Source organism: Monodon monoceros, unplaced genomic scaffold (genome assembly GCF_005190385.1).
Source record: "Monodon monoceros isolate NGI ecotype Baffin Bay Population unplaced genomic scaffold, NGI_Narwhal_1 Super_Scaffold_1, whole genome shotgun sequence".
NCBI classification, from domain to species: Eukaryota; Metazoa; Chordata; class Mammalia; order Artiodactyla; family Monodontidae; genus Monodon; species Monodon monoceros.
Window position 1 is genome coordinate 62451267 of NW_021703765.1, and position 15221 is coordinate 62466487.

General features: G+C 45.6%; 1 protein-coding gene across 10 annotated transcripts in view; it reads right to left on the reverse strand.

Annotated features, from left to right (window-relative positions):
* Nucleotides 1–15221, reverse strand: part of SPECC1L (sperm antigen with calponin homology and coiled-coil domains 1 like) — a 125335-nt gene that overhangs the window by 97060 nt on the left and 13054 nt on the right. Inside the window, exon 1 of one of the 10 annotated variants that reach the window (XM_029216773.1) lies at nt 11321–11456. The exons of 7 other annotated variants lie outside the window; for them this stretch is intronic. The gene's annotated coding sequence lies outside the window, so the exon portion shown is untranslated. Of the gene's footprint in view, nt 1–11; nt 51–11275; nt 11457–15221 lie in introns of those variants that run through there. 2 more of the 10 variants (XM_029216763.1, XM_029216784.1) reach the window with 2 other exon arrangements.

The following is a 15221-nucleotide window of genomic DNA, read 5'->3' on the forward strand; positions in this document are numbered from 1 at the left end:
CTTCAACATACCTCTATTAGCTGAGCTAGAAAAGCAGTCTCTACCGTAGTATCATGTTTGGAAAGACACATTGGCCTGGTCTGGGTAAAGTAAATAATACGACTAACAAAAATGAAAGCCTACTGTGAACGTAAGGAAGTTTATGTACCATGACGCTGAGAAACTACACTGAGCACAAAAAAGAAGTTGGTCTATTTTAGGAAGATTTCTACACACTAATAAAAATAAAGAGAAACTTACAGAATAGCCTTTTGGAAAAGAAAAGGCTCGTTCCAATAGCTTCAATGAACACTTCACCTAGACTGTATTCGAACGCTCCAGATTTATCTTGCCTGACGTAACACAAACTGTACCAACTGGTTTGGTGGCAGAACAGTGAGACAGGGCAAAGGGGGCTCCGCTCCACCCTCACCGTGATAAGGCCTCGGAGCAAAAAGAACACTGTTTTTGACACCAAGCAAAACACAGCGAGACCTCAGTCTCCTCTCCAGCCTTCTCCCAACTTCCTGGTTCTTCCTTCCAGAAAATGCTGTACTTGGTGACAATCAAATCACCCGTCTGCTTGCCCTGAAGCCTTCTGCTTTCTACTTCCCTGTCCCATTGGAGCACTCAGCCCAGAGTTGGCACTCCCTCTAGTTTAGCTCCACCAAGCTGCTCCTTATAGGTTCCCAGAGGACACTGAAAATGACCAAGACAGACACGAGCAGCTTCCCACAACACGTGCACCACAGTTACGCTAATCCCTGCCAACCGGCAACTTTGTGCTTTTCTACCTGTAAAATTAAGGAATTAGATTGGACCCATCACTAAGCTGATTTTGTAGAAAAATCAAGTTCCTAAGGACCTTTCCTTCAACGTCTCACTTTCCCTTTGTATTTATCTTTTTTCTAAGTCTCATATCTTGTAAATGGCTCCCCAAAGTTTCTTTCTTCTCTGCTCCAAATTCCACGCCTGCACTCCTTCCTACACTACTCAGACCCTCTCCCATTCTCTGCCTACTCCTCCAGCTGCTGTCAAATTAACTTTTTCTAGACCAGCACAATCCAACAGAACTTACTGCAACTATGAAAATGTTTGGTATCCATCTGTGCTATCCGAAATACAGTAGCCACTAGCTACTTGTGGCTGCTGAGCACTTGAAATGTGGCTAGTGTGACTGAGGAACTAAAATTTAAATTTTAATCTTTTTAAATTTAAAGTTACATGGTAGATACCATACTGGACAACATAATAGACTGTCCCTTTCCTGCTGCTGTCTCTGTCCCAGAGTTAAAACCTAATGAACTACCACTTCCCTCCCACTAGGGTGGCTATAATCAAAAAGCTAGATGGTAACAAATGTTAGAGAGGATGTGGAATGATTGGAAGAGTCAAGCACTGCTGGCACAAATGCAAAATGGTGCAGCCACATTGGAAGATAGTCTGGCAGTTCCTCAAGTGGTTAAACACAGAGTTACTAGGACTTGCCTGGTGGCACAGTGGTTAAGAATCCGCCTGCTGGGCTTCCCTGGTGGCTCAGTGGTTAAGAATCCGTCTGCCAATGCAGGGGACACTCAAGCCCTGGTCCAGGAAGATCCCACAGGCCGCGGAGCAACTAAGCCCATGCGCCACAACTACTGAGCCTACGCTCTAGAGCCTGCAAGCCACAACTACTGAGCCCTCGTGCCACAACTACCAAAGCCCACACGCCTAGAGCCCATGCTCCGCAACAAGAGAAGCCACTGCAATGAGGAGCCCATGCAACGCAAGTAAGAGTAGCCCCCACTCGCCACAACTAGAGAAAGCCCGCACGCAGCAACGAAGACCCAACGCAGCCATAAATAAATAAATAAATTTATAAAAAATAATAAAATAAAATAAATACAAATTTTGACACGTAACTGTTCAAGCCAGACTATACTAGGAATAAAACAGTCAGAAATGCACAGCTCTAAGCTGAATCACTGTGAATCTGACAGTTACAAACAGTGTTGACTTGGGCACGAGGTCCTGGCAACTCAGATACATGCCATCTCCATGCACGCTCTCCAGAATGTGATTTTCTAAAAGCGGGAACCACGCTTGGCGTGACGGCTCATCTTATGTCAACCTGACTGAGCTGCAGGGCACCCACACATTTTGTCAAACAGTATTCTGGGTGTGAGGGTGTTTCTGATGGAGATTAATGATTAAATTCATACGCTGGGTGAAGCAGGTGTTCTCCCTAATGTGGGCGGGCCTCATCCAACTAATCGAAGACCTGAATAGAACAAAAAGGCTGGAGTCTGAGGGAACTCTTCCTGACTGACTTCTTGAGTTGGGATGTCAGTCTTTTCCTGGCTTTGGACTCCAACTCTCAGACTGGAACTTACGCTAGCGGCTCTCCGGGGGCCCCAGCCTACCAACTGCAGATCTTGGGACTCCTCAGCCCCCATATGCATGTGAGCCAACTCCTTATAATAAGGTTGGTTCCGTCCTATTGGTTCCATCTCTCTGGAGAACCCTAATATACTTCATAGCTGAGAACAAAACAATTTCCCCTCAGTGTCTACAGTAACTACAACCCTGGAAAATTCCATATATACCAAAAAGTATGTTAAAAAATGCTTTCTTTGTGTAAGATGGAATAAGATTCTAGTCAGTCATAAACAGGTTTTTTTTCTATCCACATAAATTATTCAGCAAGATATTCCAAAGTTTTGCAGATCTCAGGATAAGTTTTCATTCTGCAGAACTGTCACTTCATTGAGTCTAGAATTCCAGGGCCCCTACCTATAAAATATCAACAGTCTCCACCAACCATTGAGACAGTCAAAAAAGCTTCCACAATTTTCTAAAATGACCCCTATTAAGGACAAGGATCCTCCAAAACAGGTGGTAATTCACCAGAGACCTTGGTCCCCCACACCAGGTTAAGAAGCGGGAATCGTTGGCCCAGACCCTCCCTGGAGCCCCAGGCCTGGGATATATGCAGAGTGGAGGGAGAGGACAACACAGCATGCAGCACTTCCAGGGTCTGACTGCGAAAAGGAGTGCGATGGAAGTTACCACTACGCCTCCCCTGCCTGCACGAGGGTGTCACATAGGCACCCACCACAACCTCTAGTCCAGTGAAATCAAGGTGTGGGGGGGAATAAAAAGTAGCTCTCCTCACAAAAACAGGATGGATGCTGTCTCTCTACATATGCTAAGAATAATCTCAAATAACAATAATCCAAGGAGTGTGTCACATGTATTTCTCAAATAATATTTCTTAAGATATTAAATATTTCTTAAAATAAAAACATCGAAATATATGCACTGCTCCCCAAATAGGGAAAGACACTGAAGGCCGCAAGCTCCTCCCACGGACAGGCATCATGCCCCAGCTGAGCCACACCCAGCACAGGTCCCTGAATCCCCACAGGTGGGCGCTGATGATGTAACTCTCCCTGGGTCAACCATTCTTTAGTGACAGTAGTCTCAATCCAAACCCCTCACCCTGCCCGCCAATCCATATGGCCTCCAATGCAACCATACACAAGCACTTCCTCAGAAACCGGCAATTTTTATCTCAATGAAGATTTCACAAGAGATGAACAAAATGTAACAACACTAAAATTATACTGCTCAATCTGCCCCTTCTAGACTTACCTACTTGTCCTATCGGTCAGTGCTGGTACTCTTGACCAATATCTTTCATTTTGAAGGTGCTAATTACCATGTTATTTAATATAAAATCTACCTTTTGGATAGATTTTAGAAAACTTATTACCAGGTCTAAATCAGTATGTATTATGTTACAGCTGTAAAAGTAAAAACCTTAGCTATAATCATATTCATTTATAGAGGGCTGCTACTTTTTTATTTAAAATAATTGTTAGGCAAGGGCAGAGGCACAACTGCTCTCATTTACACAAATAAGCTTGCATTCAGTGTGAAGGCTGCAGTCTGGGTGGCTGGACCTCTTACCAGGATGTCCCAGTACAGGATTTACAGCTCCAGGAGCCCTGCCTAAAGCTAATTACATAGCCGCAGCCACACAGGAAGCTTGAGTTTCCTTTACATGTATAAGGAGGTCACATAAGGAAAACAAAGGGCCATCTCTTACCTTCCACACATGGCAGGTAAAATACTATCTAAAAATCAAACTACAGACTCTTAAAAATGGAAAATATCTTGGAGGCCCCTTATAGGAAACCCCACATGGAGCACCACTGACAAAAAATGGAGCATACTGACTACTAAGTTAGGAAGCAAGTCATTACTTAACAGTCACTGAACACTTATTTTGTGCCAAGACAAGCCAAACGCCAATTCTCTGGGAATCTAGTGAAACAAGGATAAATAAATAGATGGACATCCTAAGCTGATTAAGACAAAAACACCTACCTTCCAGGGGCTCACAGTCTAGGGGAAGAATGAGGTGCATAAGTGAACAGGTCTCCATCCTTGATGAACCTACTGCAAACATGAGGGGCATACATGTACAAGGTATGGTGAGAGCAGGGGGACATCGTCCCTGGATCTGCCCTTGCAGGACAGGGAGGGAGGTACAGGTCAGAGGTTTAAGAAAGCACGGGCCCCCTGAAGACCTGGGCCTGCTCAAACAGAGAAACGTCACAGTGACGACCAGCGGGGAAGGGCTTCGTTCGGTCTGACACACAGCACTGAGGACTGAAGGCAGTGCCGCCCTGATTGGATGTGTCCTTCCTAAAGAGAAACCTGGTGCTACAGAGGATGGACTGAAGGACACCATATGGGGGCTCGGGGAGAGGGGCCAGAAGGGCATCTCCTTCCCTGCAACTCCTTTCCTCTGACCTGAAGCTGAGCGCCATACTCAAAAGTACCCTCAGCCCACAGCTCTCCCAGGATCTGAGGACCAGCACAGCGCTTTGATAAGTCTGCCCTTCCCCCACGTCGGTCTGAGAGTCTCCAGCCCCTACTCCAGACTTCGCACACCTGTGCCATTGGCACAGACAGGAGGAGGACCTGGTCTGCAAGCACAGCACCCAGCCGACTATTACTTTCTCCATCTAGACACTGAACTTCTCAACTTAATCTAAGAAAAAACCCTGTTTGGCCAGGAGCTACCAGAGGCTCCTCCAGAGTTCATGGTTACCTAACACTACAAAGCCTCTTTCACACAAACTGCTGCTAAGCTGCTTTTCTCTTTTTTTCTGATAACATTTTATTATGAAAATTTTCAAACACAGAGAAACGTTAAAGAAACTGAACAGTAAACACTCCACTTTTCTCCATTTCATAGCTGTGCAATTTATATTCTGAAAAAGTTTACACCTGTATCTGTTAAAATTATCATTCGGTCAAATTCAGCTTAAGGTCCAGCCTTTGAGATATTTTTAAATTTTTTTTTTTTTTTTTTTTTTTTTGCGGTACGCGGGCCTCTCTCACTGTTGTGGCCTCCCCCGTTGCGGAGCACAGGCTCCGGATGCACAGGCTCAGCAGCCATGGCTCACGGGCCCAGCCGCTCCGCGGCATGTGGGATCTTCCCGGACCGGGGCACGAACCCGTGTCCCCTGCATCGGCAGGCGGACTCTCAACCACTGCACCACCAGGGAAGCCCTATTTTTAAATTTTGACTTCAATTTGAAACCCATTAGTTCTTCTCTAAAAAGCACTGTCCTCAATCTTAAGTCACTTGTCCAACCAGGATCCTCACCTACAATAAAAGGCTGAATTCTAAGGAATCTCAAAGGTACCTCCTGACTCCAAAATCCTAATACACCTCACGCAGCTGATGGTGATGTTACAGGTAGAGAACAGAGCGGTGAACAGGCTCTGCGATGTGTCACCACACCCCCACTCGACCCTGGGCCTCAGAACAGCAGCACAGCACTGAACTTCAAGTCAGGAGAGCTGGGTTCACACTCCAGCTTTGCCACACAAGCTGTGACTGCAGGCAAATCACTTCATCACTTCATATGTTTGCAAATGTTTCCTCTCCTATAAAGAGGAGTTGATAAAACCTAATTTATAGTTATTGTACAAAATAACATGTGTAGACCAAGAAAGAGAACAAAAATCCCAACACACTCATTCCAGAAGTTTTTTCACCAGGGCTCAAAGGTCAGAAAAATGGTGCAACAATCCAAGATCAGGGATGGCAATTTCTTTCAGTGATTCAGAAACTCCACCCTCCCCAACCATCCACCCATGAAAAACACACGAATCAAGTTTCAGAAATAATGCCAAAAGGACCTTAAGAATTTATCTTAACTGTCATTATATTGCAACAAGAAGGCTCCTCCCTGAGCGAAGGAGAACACAGATTGTCCTGGAAACCACGAAGGAGCTCTGAGGCCATCCCTCACCAAGAAGCACCTTCAGCCCTGGCAAAGTGCGGGACAGGAGCCCTTGGTGTTAACTACAGGGGTGGTCCCTAATCCTCCCACCTGTAGACACACAAGAATTCTGATGGGTCACCACTTCTTCCTTTGAACTCCTCTATGCACCTCCTATTCACCTCCAAGTAGAATCATTTGTCCCCTCTGTTACACTAAATGTATTGCTATTTAAAACTATTTAAATGGAATTGTGGGGACTTCCCTGGCGGTCCAGTGGTTAAGACTCTGGGCTTCCACTGCAGAGGGCACAGGTTGATCCCTGATCATCAGGGAACTGAGATCCCACATGTTGGGTGGAGCAGCCAGGAAAAAAAAAAAAAAAAAGGAATTGTTATTTAATTGATAACTTTTAAATCCACTGTGCTTATTTACAGTATCTGGAGACTGCCCCACCCACCATGTCTGTTCAAATCTGTATCCCTCGGCAAGTTACTTAACCTCTCTGAAATCTCAGTTTCCTCATATGTAAAATGGGCTGGTAATAATACTACCTTCCTTATAAGGATTTTGGGAGGATTAAATGAAATAATGAACCTAAAGTGCTTAGCAGGGTGGCCCACAGTAATGATGGCATAAATGTGAGCTATCTTAGTCTATAACAACACACTGCATGCCCCAAGTATGACTAATGCCTTATTAAAATAAAAGCAGCAACTCAAAAGACACTCTGTCAGACAAACCCTTCATAAAGAATGACTAAAGATTATTTTTACTCACTACTTCATTAAATTATACACTGTGGCACACAGATGTCAACAAACAACACTTGCTTCTGGTTCTTTCCCACTGAAAATTACGTATCAGGAAACACTGAAAATATATGGTAGGGAGTTCCCTGGAATGCTAATCAGGAAACCTGGATTGTGGTCTCAGGTCTGGCATGCCTTCATGACCCTGAGCAAGTCATGCTAACTCTATGAGCCTTGTTTATAGGCGAGGAGGATGGATTAGGATCACTCAAAAATTCAAATATTCTATTTCACAATTTATACCTCAAGAACCAGGAATGAAAACTTTTTTTAAAAAGGAAATTGCTTATTAGCTATGATGTTTTTATGTTTTTATGTTATATATTGATAATATCCCACTAAAATTCAAAATAAGGTTTCAATCCAAGCAACCTAAATACATTTATCTCTTATTTCATAAACTCCATATTCAAAATGTAGGGATCATATTAAAATTTTAAATCAAGAAGAGACTAAAACACTGAGAAGGAATCACACTGTCAAGGGAAAATTAAAATTTAGCAAACTAAATTGAAGTGTGGGGCTTCCCTGGTGGCACAGTGGTTAAGAATCCACCTCCCAATGCAGGGGACATGGGTTTGAGCCCTGGTCCGGGAAGATCCCACATGCTTTGGAGCAACTAAGCCCATGCGCCACAACTACTGAACCGTGTGCCACAACTACTGAAGCCCACGCGCCTAGAGCCCGTGCTCCACAACAAGAGAAGCCACCACAATGAGAAGGCTGCGCATCTCAACGAAGAGTAGCCTCCGCTCGCTGCAACTAGAGAAAGCCTGTGCCCAGCAAAAAGACCCAACACAGCCAAAAATAAATAAATAAATAAAATAAATTAAAATAAATAAGAGTCTGTAAGTAAAAGTTGCTACTAAATGGATCAAAACCAATAACCAATTGATAAAATCACGACTTCTACAAAACCAAACAAAACGCTGAAAAGAAATTCAATGAGAAATGTTTTAATTAAATAAATCATAATGCAATAGACTTCTTATACTGAATTCCTCAACATATACTTTTTTTTTAAACTTTCTTATTGTGAATTGCAACACACTACCAGAAAGTGCGTTTAAAGGTGTACATTTTAAAGATAGACTTGGAGTGGACTCCACTGAAAAAGGCAAGGCTTACTCAGACAAAAGCCTGAGCTTTGCCAGGTCAAAACACTGAACATGTGCAAGTGGGCGTGTATTCAAGGTGCAAGAGAGAGAGATGAAGGAGAGGGGCCAGGGAGATGCCTTCGGGCATGTGATTCTGTGCTTAGCCTGAATCTAAATACAAAAGTCCATTACTGCTCAAAATACTTCCATGCTTACTGACTAAGGAGCTTACTTGAAATTTTTAAAAGCTTATTTTTTAATGTCCATTTTTAAATGAAGTATAGTTGCTGTACAACATTATTTAAGTTACAGACGTACAATAGTGATTCACAATTTTTAAAGGTTATACTCCATTTATACTTATAAAATATTGGCTAGGGCTTCCCTGGTGGTACAGCGGTTGAGAGTCCGTCTGCCGATGCAGGGGACACGGGTTCGTGCCCCGGTCCGGGAAGATCCCACATGCCGCGGAGCGGCTGGGCCCGTGAGCCATGGCCGCTGAGCCTGCGCATCTGGAGCCTGTGCTCCGCAACAGGAGAGGCCACAGCTGTGAGAGGCCCGCATACCGCAAAAAAAAAAAAAAAAAAAATTGGCTATACTTCCCATGTTGCACAATATATCCTTGCAGCTTACTTTATACCTAACAGTTTGTACCTCTTACCCCGCTACCCTTATATTGCCCCTCCCCCATCCCTCTCCCCACTGCTAATCAGTGCTTTGTTCTCTATTATCTGTGTCTTTTAAATGTTTATTTTTTATTATAACATGATGTCTTCTCATTTTTAAGACAGATTTTACTTCATGCCTAAAATTAGGGTGTGAATATCAACTAATGTGCACATTTAATATGGTGGTTCTACCTGCTCCCAGAAGCCAATGATGCAAACTCCAGCACTGAGGAAAGGCGGCCTTCAGAGGGACCTCTCCTCCACTTCCACCTCCAGCCCCAAGTGTGCACTCCCCTCCAAACGCCCTTGTGGCCACAGAGGAAGGAAAAGGAAAAAGCAGTTCCTCTCCAACTTCCACCCCTTCCCCTCACAGCTACCTCCTCTCTGCCTGGCAACGCTGGGTGAAGGGAGCCTGGGGGCGAATCTACAGGAGAAGGTGCCCAAGTGGACACTGAAGTCGGCCAGAAGGAGGAGATGGCAAGCAGGGCCGACACAGCTCCAAGTGGAAGGACGGGGCTAAGTCAGACCTCACTGGAATGGGACAAAAAGTTGAGTAGGAGATGAAGGAAGAATGTTTCAAAAATTTGGCTTCGTGAAGGGCACAGAGTCAGAGGGTGATGAGGAGGGTGAGACACTTTGCTGATGTTGCTATTGTGTAAATGCCAGAGCAAGCTGCCTGGGGGAGGGCGGTGCTGCCCAGCACCAGCACATTTGATTCGAAACCACCCTACGTGCCTGGAAAGGAGGAAGAAACTGAGGCTACAGAAGTAAGGAGTTTGCCCAAAGTCTGAACTCTTTTCACTAAACCACAACTACTGATAGACAGGATACTAGAAAAAAAGAGTTAATTATCAGCAACAAAAATTCAAAAGCGCAATTCTATTTCCCACAGAAAAACCCACTCATACTAATTTATGATTTCTATTACTCTGCAAGATTTAACACAAGGAAATATTTAGAAACAACTAGAAGCTCCCTGCATTTTTCAAACTTAGAACCGTAAGTCTTCTCCTTCTTACTGCTTTGAAAAAAATAACAACAACAATGAAAAAACCCTAGTCTTATATTAGGACCTCTTTAGATCCATTTCTGGAGGTCTTTTTAATACAAGGCGCTAAAAGGCCGTTAAACTGCTGCTGCTGCTTAACATTCCAGGCAAGTGACAAGGCTGGAAAAGGACAGCCTAAAAGAATTTCTGGCTACAGTACACAAATGGTTTTTCCAGATTTAGTCCAAAACAAATTGGTTCCCAAAGTTCAAACTCCCAGAATGCAAGAAATTTTGAGTCTCCTCTCCCTCTTCAGCCATATTTACAAAAAGAAAATGTTTATTCATGGCCCCTTCAAACCATGGCTTTATGCTCAGATTTCTGGCAGGCAGTTACAAAATTGCACAATACTGTATTCATAAAATTAACTGTCAGCCATATTTTTAATTAAAAATATCAATTCAATATATTTGTACATTTATAACAAACTGTGATCTGAAATACAAAATGAAACATTTTCTTTTGTTATTTTACTAATCATTCAAATGTAACAATGTAATAAACCCTTTAATAATAAGCTAAAAATTTTAGATTTGAGAAATGTTTTGCCAATGGCACAAAGAAAGTCTTTCCAAACTAAACAAGTTAAAATAGATTAGAATTTGAATTCAGCTTAATAAAAATTGAAATCTTTTTTCAATAAGCACTTCACTGATTAGATAACATGAAAAGCAATAAAAATTACTAAGGAGTACTTTTTTCTTATATCTACTGAGTATAAGGTAGTGGTCTCAACAGTGGGTAATTCTGCCCTCTAGGGGACATTTGGCACTGTCAGTAGACATTTTTGGTTGTCACAACTGGGTGAGAGTCCAGGGATACTGCTAAACATCCCACAATGCACTGGATACTCCTCGAACAAAGAACTATAGGGCCCCCAAAATCAATAGTGTCAAGGCTGAAAAACTCTGGCATGAAAAGATTGGTTTAAACCGAGGAGGGAAGGGAGATGTTTGTCTTTCTGCAGCAGACTATAAATACAGTCTCATCTGCACATTGTGTTGAGCTGAGAAAGCCAACTCAACAGAATCGACTGAAAGAGCAGGGAACGTGTATGACATGGGGCCTATTACACCCTTGATTTCCATCCACATTTTCTGGGAAAGGACAGACAGCTCAAAGAAGGCTCTCTCTGATCTCCCAGAATGAAATGTAAGGAGAGTCACAGGGACTCACTGCTGACCTGCACCTCCTTCTGTGGTGACCTAGCTAGCTGCCTGGCAGACCAACAATCCCAAATGGATGGTGAAAATCCACTGTTCTCCAGTCCATCTGAAACCTCACTGGCAAGAGGGAAAGCAGGGAACTAAACCCTGAGGGCCCCCTGCATGCCAAGCACTGTGCTGGGGATACCACACACACAGCATTTCATTCAACCCTCCTTCACCTTGAGAGGTAAGGATGACCTCAGGGCAACCGTGAAAAGGATCACCTGAGCCTCCCACAGCTGGCCGACGCCAAGGGTAGAGGTCTGAACAGGTCTGACTCCAGATGTCCCACGACGGCACCACAGCAGGGTAGCTCCCTAGGCTGTCCTCCTCAATCTCAGGTGCGGCCTGCACAGTGAGACACTGAGTCACGGTAGAGACTCGTCCCTGCCCCCGAACGCACGTCTTGGCTGACAGCATCCCCTTGTCTCCGTGCCCACCACCCCTGCCAGCCCTGCTCCAGCTCCTTCTGTGTCAGGGAAGAATCACAACCCGGCGACCCAAATCCCGCTGCCCCCCAACCTCTCCAGGCGCCCGCCTACCTGCCTCAGGCCAAACGCCCCGCTCCCACCCTCTCCCCACCCCTTGTCTGACGCAGCCACGCTCTTTCCAACACCTACACTTCCACTCGGCCATTCTGCCCCAAGAGCCCCTTACGGTCTTCTCCCACATCATGCCAAGACTGCTCCAGGCACTGTGACCACAGCACCCATCTCACTGTATTTCATCCCAGCAACATTTGAGACATACTTAGACTAAAAAATATTCATTCTTTACCCTAAATTAAATGGTAGGTGGGCATCCTGTATCTCACCTGGCAACCCTAGGCCCTGCACACAGACCGGCCAACAGGGAGGAAAGGGCAGCGCCAGGAGAGGAGGGAGCAGAACACGGGGACGAGACACAAGGTGAACCGGGACGAGAACGATGGGCAGAAGCTACACAGAGAACAGCAAGAATATTAAGCCCGAACCACAGAGCTCAACAGTCAGTCCTCCACAAAACAGCCCGATCCAGAACTCCAAAGCCACTCTCCAGGGCTCCCTCCAGCAGCTGGGGTCTAGAGCAGCACGTTGCTTTCATGAAACCAGACCCCTGTGCTAGGCCCTCTGCCCGCTTCGCGCAGCTCCCTCCCACGGGCGCGTTATTCCCCCAAGCCCAGTGTCCACTGGTTGAAAACCCCCTCCTCCTTCAAAGCAATCTTGGAGGACAAGCAGCTCAAGTCCCTCAAAGCCCAGCTCAGAGGACCTGGGTCACACGAAGCCCCGCCCCCAGACTGTCCCTCCAGCACCATCAACACGCCCTCAGGGCAGCCACGTGGAGGCTTCTCTGCCTCACCAGGACCGCAAGGCGCATAGAGGAGGCGCATAGAGGAGGCGAGGCAGGGCCAGTGCCAAAGGCATCATTTAAGAACCACAAAGAGAAAGGAACCAAACACCCGACAGACAAAATCGGAGCTAGGATGTGAAGAGCCCAAGCCACTGCTGAAAGGACAAGCGTGTTAGAAGGAAATCCTGGAAGCGCTCTCGAGACACCTATTACCCAGTTCACAGTCTGTCACACCACATCCTGCAACTGGGGGTAGAACTTCTACTCACTTATCAGTGGCAGGATGAGGATGTAAGAGGAAAAGAGAGGAAAACCATGGCAAGCACTTCCTTCTGAGTTCCAGATGTCATGGTGCACCCATCCCTGTGAAAATGTGAGACTCACCATATAACTCAATTACACTGACTTTGCTGTTGCCAATTTAGTATCATGCTGTTTGTCTTTACTGCGTGAGTAATGTATTACAAAGTCCAAGCACCGAACTTAATTACGTGTCAGAATTTCAATACAATGCAACAGGGTATCAAGAAAATAGAATGTGTAAAATAAATGTTTCTTCCTAATGCTTCATTCTAATTTTTAACAAGTAAAATGTCAGAACAATGTTACCTGATTTAGCAAACCCTGAGCTTCAGTAACAGGTTACTAGTATCATATTAAGAGTAATAGGGCTTCCCTGGTGGCGCAGTGGTTAAGAATCCGCCTGCCAATGCAGGGGACATGGGTTCGAGCCCTGGTCCAGGAAGATCCCACATGCCGCGGAGCAACTAAGCCCGTGTGCCACAACTACTGAGCCTGCACTCCAGAGCCCGCGAGCCACAACTCCTGAAGCCCGGGCGCCTAGAGCCCGTGCTCTGCAACAAGAGAAGCCACCGCGATGAGAAGCCCACACACCACAACCAAGAGTAGCCCCCGCTCACTGCAACTAGAGAAAGCCCATGCACAGCAACAAAGACTCAACGCAGCCAAAAATAAATAAATAAAATAAATAAATTTAAAAAAAAAAGAGTAATGGAGACTTCCCTGGTGGTTCATTGGAAGGTGGTCCAGTGGTCCACCTTCCAATGCAGGGGATGTGGGTTGGATCCCTGGTCTGGGAACTAAGACCCCACATGCCACCGGGCAACTAAGCCCGTGGGCCCCAACTAGAGAACTTGCGCACCACAGCTAGAGAGCCTGCGTGATGCAAACTACAAAGCCCATGTGCTCTGGAACCTGCGCACCACAGCTAGAGAAGAGAAAACTCGCACGCCACAACTAGAGAGAAGCTCATGCGCAGCAACAAAAAGATCCCGCATGTGTCAACGAAGATCCCGCGTGCCGCAACTAAGACCCAACGCAGCCATAATTAATTAATTAATTAATTAAAAATCTTTAAAAAAAAAAGAATAATAGACTCTCATACAAACAGTACAGCAGCTCACCCCAAACTCAGCAGATGGGACTCTTCAGATTCTAATCCTTCAAAACTATTTCTTAGGTTTAAAATATTACCCCCAAAATTACCAAATCCTGTCTCTGAGAACACTGCTTACCTAATCTGATTTACTGCAAATGAGTAATTTAACTATTTCAGCTTTAAAAACAACCATCTGGGCTTCCCTGGTGGCTCAGTGGTTAAGAATCCGCCTGCCAATGCAGGGGACATGGGTTCGAGCCCTGGCCCGGGAAGATCCCACATGCCGTGGAGCAACTAAGCCCGTGCGCCACAACTACCGAGCCTGTGCTCTAGAGCCCATGAGCCACGACTGAGCCCGCCTGCCACAACTATTGAAGCCCACGTGCCCCTAGAGCCCATGCTCTGCAACAAGAGAAGCCACTGCAATGAGAAGCCCACGCACCGCAACGAAGAGTAGACCCCACTCGCCGCAACTAGAGAAAGCCCATGCGGAGCAACGAAGACCCAATGCAGCCATTAATTCATTAATTAATTAATTGAAAAAGAAAAAAAGACACAATGCAGGCAAAAATAAATTGAAAAAAAAAACAAAACAACAAACAACCATCCCTTCTAAGGACTTCAAAACACAAACAGATTTTTATGAGAGAGAAGAGCAGCATTGTTCTGGGCCATAACACTAAACACAGAGCACGGTGCCAGAAGGCAGATCTCCAACTAGCAGCCTGGGACACTGCGGCTGTGCACTCAGGAATTCACAGTCTAGTGGAAAGAACCCAGATTATTCCGGCAGAACCTGGTTCAAGTGCCAGCTCCACCACTTACTTGTTATGTGGCTCTGGGCATGTTACTCACGTCCAAACTTCAGTCCTTGCACCTCTAGGTGGAGGCTAAGAGCTCCTACACAGGACTGCTACAGGAACCACACCAAACAGCACACTGCTATCCTCCCTACATCACAGAGGTGAATTCCCTGTACCCTAACTTCCTACTTCTTCTTTCCAACTCCTCACACCACCAGCAGAAAAGAAGGGGTCTCTCCCCCCAGGACAATCCCCAGGGCTGTTCTGCTCCACTCCATCTTCCAGACAACTAAAAACTCCACGGTCCACTCCAGGTGTGTGCCACCCCCTCTGGGGCCTAACCACTGCTGCTGTCACCCCGTGGGGTCTAACTCAGCAAGGCCTTCCTTTGCCTTCCTCATTCAGTGGGTCACTAATTGGACTTGCCCTTCCTCTGTCCCTGGTGTCTAGCCCTCTCCTCACTCGCTCCCTGGCCCAGTATGAGTCTCCCCACTGGCTTTTCATCGCACCTCCTGACTGACACACATCTCTCTCTGAACCTTTCTGCATGCTTTCAATCCCTTCTATCCTTCCATCTTTCTTCTTTTTGAATTG